Here is a 9,986-nt window from a genome sequence, read left to right on the forward strand (position 1 = left end):
TAATTAACTAAATTAATTCATTCTGTTTACGTGAGGATGAAGTTTTGGATCGTAAGGGATGGAGGAGAAAGATTTATGTTGATGACTACACGGAATAATCAAATTTGGTTCATGTTAGCCGACCCCACTTTTGGGATTAAGGCTTTGATTGATTGATTGATTGATTGAATTCATTCTGTTCACCTCCCTCATCAACCTCCTAAAAGATTTATACTTTTTTTTAAAAATTTTCATTAGCAAATTGATTACCCTTGAAAAAGAGCAGATTGTGGGAACGATTTCAGTTTTCTTCCCATGATTTTCTTTGCAATTTCATTTTTACCCTAAATTATGGCTCTTAAAATTGATGCAATTTTTTTTGGGATGAAACAAGGAAATATCGAAAATGGGAAAGAGATTCATAGTTTGAGAACAACAAGGAAGAATAACAGCAGAAGTCCATAACAATACATCATACGTATAAGATGATTCAAATAATAAAAAATGAAAAAAAAAAAAAAGAAAAAAGATCGAAAACCCACCAAAAACAAAAATCAGAGAGCTTCAATTGAAAAGCAACGAGGAGAATCAAAGAACTCGCTGGCAATTTATTTTTTAGGGTTTATAATTTAGGGAAATTTTGAGGGAAATTTGGGGGGGGGGGGGGGGGGGGGGTAGGGTTTATATTTTAAGTGGAGAGAATTATAAGGATTATTGAATTAGAATTGTTAATGTAATCATCTCTCTATGTGAGATAGGGGTGAGCAAACTAGATACTTGGTTAAAATTTTAGGATCCGGACTTGGAATTAGTTGGGACCGGGTTCTAAAATTAGAAATTGGAATTGGTTCCAATGGGTATTGGTTCTAGTTCCGGATACCCACTTTTATACATAAGTGTTAAAATATAATACAAATCATAATATTTAATCGGTTTATTTTCACTTTTAGCGTTTAATATTTATATTTTATATGCAGTAAGCTATTTAATTTATGTTAAATATTAATATAATTTTTATAATATTACTAATTAGTTACATTCAACATATTTTTGTTTATATATATTATATATATAGTTCAATGTATGTTGGGAAATTTTGAGGGGAATTTAGGGAATTTTTTTTTCTCAGGGTTTATATTTTAAGTGGAGAGAGTTATAAGAATTACTAAATTGAAATTGTTAGTGTAGTTGTCTCTCTATGTGAGATAGCTCGATGAAACGGAGTATAAATGAGAAGTCAGAAGTAGAGGTGGCCAATGGGTTGGGATGGACCCAGCCCATCCGACCCAACTTGGCTCGTAGGCTATATGGGTCGGACCCAGATCCAACCCGACACAACTCGTCACAGCTCGCTTAAAAAGGTTGGGCGTGTTGTGGTCCGAAAAATTGAGCTTAGCCCATGTCGGCCTAGCCCATTTTGACCCAACTCGTGCAACCCATTTGGGCTTGTCTGACGCGACCCACCTATACCGACCCAACACACACGACTAAACCAACGTCTCAACCCAACCCTCTATCCCAATCCAGTTCACCAACAAACTTACCGAATCACTTTTTAAATTAATTATCTAAAGTTTAAATGTAAACAGAAAACTAATAAAAAATTTAAAACTATCCAGTCTCAACCCAACTAAGCCATGACCCACCTAACCGGTGAAACTAGCTTGACCCACCCTCAAGTCCTCAACCCACTTCACCCACGAACCCAATTCGACCCACCTGCGACCCAAACCCATGACCAGAACTCTAGTGTATCCAGTTTCTCCGACCCAATCCTTGACCCGGCCCACCCTACTTTTAAATGGTTCATGTTCTCCGACCCACAACCCACCTAACTCTGGCCTAGTCCACCTAGCTAGCCTGCACGATGGCCACCTCTGATCTAGCCAGAAGTATGAATTGTAGGTTAGCGCTAGTGTTTTGACGGATTTACCCTTACCAAAATACTAGATTTACTCTTTTGGCTCTTATTTTTCTTGGTTGGCCTTTTCGTTCCTTTTCCCTATCCAAATTATCAGTTCTCAAATCTCAATCCATTTTCCATACTCAAATTCAGCAAGCACTAATTTGATACAAACTATCTAATGGTTCAAAAGTTAGAGACTACATTATTAATCCTAACATTTATCACATCAAAACTAAGGGCCTGTTCTCATTGACTGAACTCAGCTGAACTGAACTGAACTCAGCTGAACTGAACTGAAATGAATATAGAAAAGGAAATTAGGAGTTGAACTGAATTGAACTGAACTGAATTGAGCTGAACTGAACTGAACTGAACTCAGCTGAACTGAATTGAACTGAACTGAATTTCAACGTAAGAGAACAGACCCTAATGTTATATTGTCATACCAAATAAATTTTATCAATCCAATACAATATGTACTATATTCACATCTAGTTTTGTATGATATGAACTTATATTATACGAAATATGCTATACAAGTGCAACTATACCAGTATTTACTTGAATAAATACATCATGTAGTAGTTGGGAGGCAAAAAGGTGATAACTTTTGATGTTTTTGAAAGAGAAGGTGGTAATTTCCCAAAAAAAAAAAAAAAAAAAAAAAAGAATGTGGTAATTGCTAAAATGGACATAATAGATTAATAGAAGGTGATAAATATCAAAATTTCCTTAATCATATTACAAAGTTTAAATATGGAGTAATTAGTTATTACTTTATAAGCAAGTCATCAACACAACCATTTTTTTTTTGTAATAATAAGGTAAATTGAATAATAGATTTATTTTATTAACAAATTGACTTAGAAATCATAATCAACCTATACAGTATACACCCTCTTCTCGACGACATTAGTTGTGATCACATTGTTTTGATTGACCCGTATCATTCAAGCATATTACATGGTTGATATCTATTGATATTGAATACATGAGCTACGTGACTAATTGTTCCGAACATAATTTGGTCATGGAGCAAGCAACTAGATGATCAAATATATACTATAACAAATTATCTGTGTTCACCGACTTCAAGTAATTCAACAAATTTCATCAAATAAGCAATTTATTTGGTTATCAAAATGTGGATTTATTTGAGTATAATAAACATACCTCTTGACTCTTGTGTTACTACTAGAACATGTCTATAAAAAGTTTAAAGGCCTAATTTTTGTATTACTACGTACTTTAGATCAATGAAAAATGTAATAATGTATATATTCTTAGGAATTACCTAAGCATGTCAACAGTGTATGATTAACAATCACTTACACTGTTAGGGGGCATTTGGTTCGTTATTGTATTTTTTTGATTTGGAAATTGATTCGATAAATTAAACCAATACCGTTACCATGTGTTTGGTTAGAAGGCATAATAACAATTACTATTATCTAAGGGTAATGGTTACCCTCATTTGTTACCTCTCAAAAACTTGGGGTAACAAATACCCTTACCCTCGTCTTAACAAACACCATTATATGGTTAAACCAAACAAATAAAAAGGTGATAGTTAAATGGATTTTTCCCCCCTTTTATTTATTTCCTTTCCACTCCATTTCTATTTTTCGAACTAAACACACCATTAACTTTATAAAAAATCAAGTACGCTTCCTATTGCGATCATACCCTAACATGACGGGCCCTCATGTTTTTTTAGGACATCTTATGTGTAGAAGGTGTTAAGCAAGATTGAGTGTTTTTCGAGCAATGTATTTCCTGGTAGGGGTGAGCAAAAAACCAGGGTACCCTAAATCAGAACCGGAACTTGTACAAGAGGTTCCGGTTCCGGGTAGCAAATTGGAGTTTCTGTTGTAACAGCCAGGTTCCGGATCAGGTTCTCAAATTTTTGGAAACGGAACCTGTAGGGTACGCTGTACCTGATAAAAATATCACTTAATTTTTAATTATACACTAATTTGTACTCAATTTTTTTTTTTTGAGGGATACTCAATTTTTAAATAATATGTATCAAAATTGCAATTACAAAAATATATATATTAAATTTGTAAGACAACTACTATTAGTTTGTCTTATTTGCGAGTTGTAAACATTATAAATTAGTGACTAATCATTTTTATTATTAAAAAATCTACAAAAAGTTAGTGAGTATTTTATAATACAGGGTACCTTGAATCAGAACCGGAACCTGTAGGTTCCGGTTCTGGTTCCCAATTTCTAGGAACCTGTTCAACAAGTTCCGGTTCCGGTTCCCATTTTGAGGAACCTGTTGCAACAGGTTTCGGTTCTTGGAATTTTTACAGGGTACCCTGTTATGTTCACCCCTATTTCCTGGTATCCTCCAACCTCTTACTATCTTCCTCCGTTTCTATTTAGTTGACGTGTTTGATTTAGGCACATATATTAAAGAGAGGAGAGAGAGTGAGAGAGAATGAAAAAGCAAGTGGGGTAACTTGTAAATACAAGGTTAAAAAGTTACCCCAAAAGGAAACATGTCAACTAAAAAAAAACTTCCTAAAAAGGAATACGTGTCAACTAAAAAGAAACGGAGGTGTATAATATATTATTAAGGACTAAATTAAAGGATAACTTTCCGACTGAAGATGGATAGTTTCTTGATGCCACCTTAAACAAGAAACTAGAGCAACCCAACAAAGTAAACTAACTTTAAGTTTGTGTTAACAGTCTAAAATAACTAAAATCTACTGGCTCATCAAAATCCGACCACTACCTTTACCTCAAGGTAGAATTCCTTTCACTCCTATATTTTCAAAATTCTATAAATCAAAAAAAATCTTTTAAACCTACTTCGTTCCACAACGAAAAATCTATCATTATGTCGTCGAAGTTATAACTAGCATTATTAGTATCACTAGTGTTACCAACTTCGAACGTTGATGGAATACTTGTATGGTCGGGAAATTCATTATTTATGAAGCTATTGCTTGTATTTCCAAGCTCGAAGGTTGATGGCATTGAAAAACTGGTGCAGGGATACTCGATTGTAGTGCAGACATCTACGTTCTCAGCAGGTTTAATCGCACCACTACTGCTTGTACTTCCAAACTCGAAGGCTGATGGGATAGGAAGACTAGTGGAGGGATGCTCGGTTATTGTAGTGATGACTGCATCCTCAGCTGGTTTGTCATTCAGTACAAGTTGTCCTTCCTTTTTATCAGTCGCTACTAGTGGTGAATTTTTTGACTTCTTTCTGCCTTTTCCTTTGTTTTCCTTCTTGTATATTATACATAGCACGTAATCCAACTATATACAAGTTTGTCAAAATAAAACATTTAATATAATAATAGTAATAATAATAATAATAATAATAATAATAATAATAAATAATAATAATCTCTTTGATTGCTGGAGTTTGTTAATCTTGAGAGACAAGTCAGCATTTGAGCTTAGTCAGTGAAGGACATGTACACGGTGGCAAACGGAAATGGCCACGTCGGCAAGCCACATGGTAACGTGCCCATGTAACGGCAAGATGACGGCGTTAACTGTCCAGAATCCGAATTTTTTTTATTTTCTTTTTGAAAACAAATCAGAAATATTAATTTGTAGCAGCAAATTAATTAAAGGTAGTTGGTGGGTTACCTTCTTCAAACTGAAGTCTTTGTTCTTCATTTTAGCTAACATAAACTCGGATGGTAGAGGGAGCTGATGCTTGGCTTTGATTCAAATGAAATAACGAACCTGGTTGGGAACTCTTAACACATTTGAAGGTGTGTTTAAGGTTAGTCGTTTGTGTTTAATTAAAACTCTTGTTGCAAAAATAGTGTGTGCTATAAATTTTCGGGTTTTGGTATCAAACATTAGCGATTGATTTTTTGCTTTACAACTTATCATGGTGTTAAATTCTCCTTAAATTTGTGATATTGTATCCGTTGTATTGAGTGTACTGCCTCCAATTTGTTGTTGTTGCAAATATTTGTTGTAAGTGTGTTTTTATTTTTTTTAATTTATTTTTATTTTTGTGTTTTTGTGTATTTTTTTTTACTGATTAGTTTTTTGGGTGGGAAAGATTTATACAATAAATTTGCATTAAGTCGAATGTGAATGGGAAATATGGAAATCATGTTAAAATTTTAAAATCAAACATTGAAGCCGGTACTATATTTTATTATGTTCTACCCCATTCATAAATCGAATATATTTTGTTCGATAACGTCTATAATGTTATGAAATTAATTATTATATTATATAAATTTAATATATCTGACTTTTGTGTTAAGTGATGATCCGTATCTTTGTCCCAAACATATATTAGTACACATGTTAATTGATAATTACCTTTTACATTTAATTTAATTAATGCCTTAACCTACCTTTTTTTGACAAATTTATATTATATTATTTATTTCTTAAGCAAATTAGCTTAGGTAGGATATTTTTCTTAACCAAGCTAAGTTAATTTTGTAGATCCAACGTTTAAGCTAATCGCTTTGGAATTTTATGTATTGTCCTTAGGTAATTTGAATAATACCTACCTAAATAATATTAACGTACAAATAATAATAATAATAATAATAATAATAATAATAATAATAATAATAATAATAATAATAATAATAATATATAATATATACAAAATTGTATTATCATTATTATTTGTATTTAAATAATAAAATACTATTATTAAAAAGGTAATAATAATAATAAAATATTTTATGTTAAGCTATATGTTCTTAATTAGCTCCTTGCAATAACTCTAATGGCCTTTCTTTAATGGAGAGGGGGCGTCAAGTATTTATAAATATTTTACCACTTGTGGTGGAGCTATTAGCTTGGTTGCTTAATAATTGTGGTACAGAAAGAATGGAAATCGATGCATACCCAAGAGAAGAAGCAAAGGGCCATCTATATTCTGACTAATCTTATCTTAAAACTGACTAACTTATATTACATATGAATATTTGTATCCTACAACTGACAATCCATATCTATTTGTAGACACTAATTATCTACTTCCTGACTAATATACGCTAATTACTGACTAATGTTATAAATCTTAAAACATTTAATTACTCAATTTAAATATTGATATTATTATTCCTGAGTATTATTATCTATTTTCTGACAAATATTATCTAAAACCTGACGATATATAATGTATGTAAATATTAATATTTTTAAACTGACTATCCATATCTATTTTTGGACAAAAACTGTCTAATTCCTGACTAACATAATGTAATTCCTGTGTATAATAAATTTTCAAACGTTTAATTACTGCAAATTAATTGTGGTATAACAAGACATAATGATAGTATTTTAGTAGGCCTAACATAACATTATAATCTTGGTTGTGCGCATATCTTAAATCTTCGTAGGATGTAGTTTAGATAGGATTGAGTAGGCCTGACAAAACATTAGAATGTTGCTTGCAAATTATAAAATTCCCTACCTATTAGCTTAAACATTGGATGTACAAAATTAACTTAGCTTGGTCAAGGAAAATAGCTTACCTAAGCTAAATTGCAAGCAAGTCTCTAACTACAACCATTGAAGTTCCTCAAATATACACCGTTTATGACGTTTATCGACGTGGACACTGTAATATTTATTAATCTTATTTAGTCAGCATAATGTCACTACTTAAAGTACGACGCATAATAAAAGTGTATACCTTTCGAGTTTGAGCTGTGCCGATTGATTAAACCTTAATGAATGTATATGTGCTAGTTTTTATAGATTCCACATTATTATTTTTTTAATGTATTAGTTTACATGTTGTGCAATTTTAATTTTTAATTTTTTTTTTATTTTTTTTATACCCAAAATATTGTGCACTTATACGTAAGAAAGCTTAGCATAATTACTCTATATAAATACTGATATTACAATTCCTGAGCATAATTATCCATTTTCTGACTAATATTATCTTAAAACTGACTATCCATATCTATTTGCTTACAAGAACTATCTACTTCCGGACTAATATAACCTAATTCCTGACTAATGTTATAAATCTCAAAACATTTAATTGCTCTATTTAAATATTGATATTATTATTCCTCACCATTATTATCTATATTCTGACTAATCTTATCTTAAAACTGACTAACTTATATTACATATGAATATTTGTGTCCTACAACTGACAATCCATATCTATTTGTAGACACTATTTATCTAATTCCTGACTAATATACGCTTATTACTGACGAATGTTAATTTAATTACTCTATTTAAATATTGATATTATTATTCCTGAGTATTATTATCTATTTTCTGACAAATATTATCTAAAACCTGACGATATATAATGTATGTAAATATTAATATTTTTAAACTGACTATCCATATCTATTTTCGGACAAAAACTGTCTAATTCCTGACTAACATAATGTAATTCCTGTGTATAATAAATTTTCAAACGTTTAATTACTGCAAATTAATTGTGGTATAACAAGACATAATGATAGTATTTTAGTAGGCCTAACATAACATTATAATCTTGGTTGTGCGCATATCTTAAATCTTCGTAGGATGTAGTTTCTTCAAATCCACATATGTTGATGCAGGTTTTGTTGAGATACACGTAAGGTTGTTCTTATGGATAAAGATTTTGAAGCTGGGTCTGGAGGTGACCATGACAGTACGAGTGTCTCCACTGACATTGATGAGGTGGTCCATGAGGGAGGTTGTCTAAACACACCAATGGGGTCTGATAACCAAAATTGTCCACAAAATGTAACCCCAAGCGACACGAACAGGACAACAGAGACAGGTGTTGGTAGTAATCAAGTGTCTAATGTTGAACCTCCTAAAGTTGGGATGATTTTTAAGGGTTGGAAAGAGGTTGAGACTTATTACAAAGCATATGCCGAGCAAAAGGGATTTGGTGTAACTAGGGCACAAGGTGTGTATTCTAAAGGGGAGGTAAGGGATAGGATTGCCACTACTTGGAGGTGTGAATGTTGGGGAAGACCAGACATGAGGGCAATGAGGGAAGCAAAGAAGAGGTCTAAGTCTATGGGCGTGTCTGGTACTGGCGGGGTGGTTGATGGTGTAGTCTGTGCTGACGAGCTGAGCAATCGTAAGCGGAAGTCAAAAAAATGTGAGTGTAAGGCAAAAATTTATGCTGGCATGAATCGTGATGGGGAGTGGGTGATTAGGACAGTGGAGTTGGAACATACGAATCACACGCCAAATCCTGCAGACGCAAAGCTAGTTAAAGAGTATCGAATAAAGAAATTGACTTCAAATGTTCGAAGAAAGTTGCTGAAATTTTTTGATAAGGGTGTTCCTGTCTCTCAAATACATGGATGCTTAGCCACTGAAATTGAAGGGGAGGATGACTTGCAATATAGTGTAAAAGACTTGGCCCATGTGGTTTACAAGGCTAGGAAGTTGAAAATGGCCGGGGGCGATGCTGCTGCCATGATGTCGTGCTTTAAACAAATGCAAGAGGGCAACCAGCACTTTTATCACGCACACAGATTAGACTCACTGGGTAGGTTGAAAGATGTGCTTTGGGTTGATGCGCGTAGCCGTGCAGCTTATGAAGAATTTGGCGATGTTGTTTGCTTTGATGCTACATATTTGACGAATGAATATGAATTGCCATTTGTAAATTTCGTGGGTGTAAACCACCATGGACAGTCTATATTGTTGGGTTGTGCATTGGTTTCTCATGAAAATTCGGACACATTTGCATGGATATTTAAAGAATGGTTGTCATGTATGAATAACCGACCTCCTGCTGCTATCCTCACAGACCAGGCTGCGGCTATGAGAAAGCCCATAGAGGATATCATGCCTTCGGCGCGACATCGATGGTGCATTTGGCACATAATGAGGAAAATTCCAGAAAAACTTGGGAAATGTGAAGGGTAACCTTTTAAAACTATATATTACTGTTTATATAGGTACCTGTTCTCTGGGGTTTCTTACTACTTTCTGGTTTATTTCTTTACAGTTACCATTACTTCAAGGGGGTGCTTAAAAAAGTCGTGTACGAAAGTTTGATTGAGGAGGAGTTTGAGAGAAGGTGGAATGACCTACTTGTGGATTATAATTTGGAAAACAATGACTGGTTGAAAGGATTGTACAAGGAGAGACACATGTGGGT

This window comes from Chenopodium album, chromosome 21 (assembly GCF_948465745.1).
Source record: "Chenopodium album chromosome 21, dcCheAlbu1.1, whole genome shotgun sequence".
Classification (NCBI taxonomy): Eukaryota; Viridiplantae; Streptophyta; class Magnoliopsida; order Caryophyllales; family Amaranthaceae; genus Chenopodium; species Chenopodium album.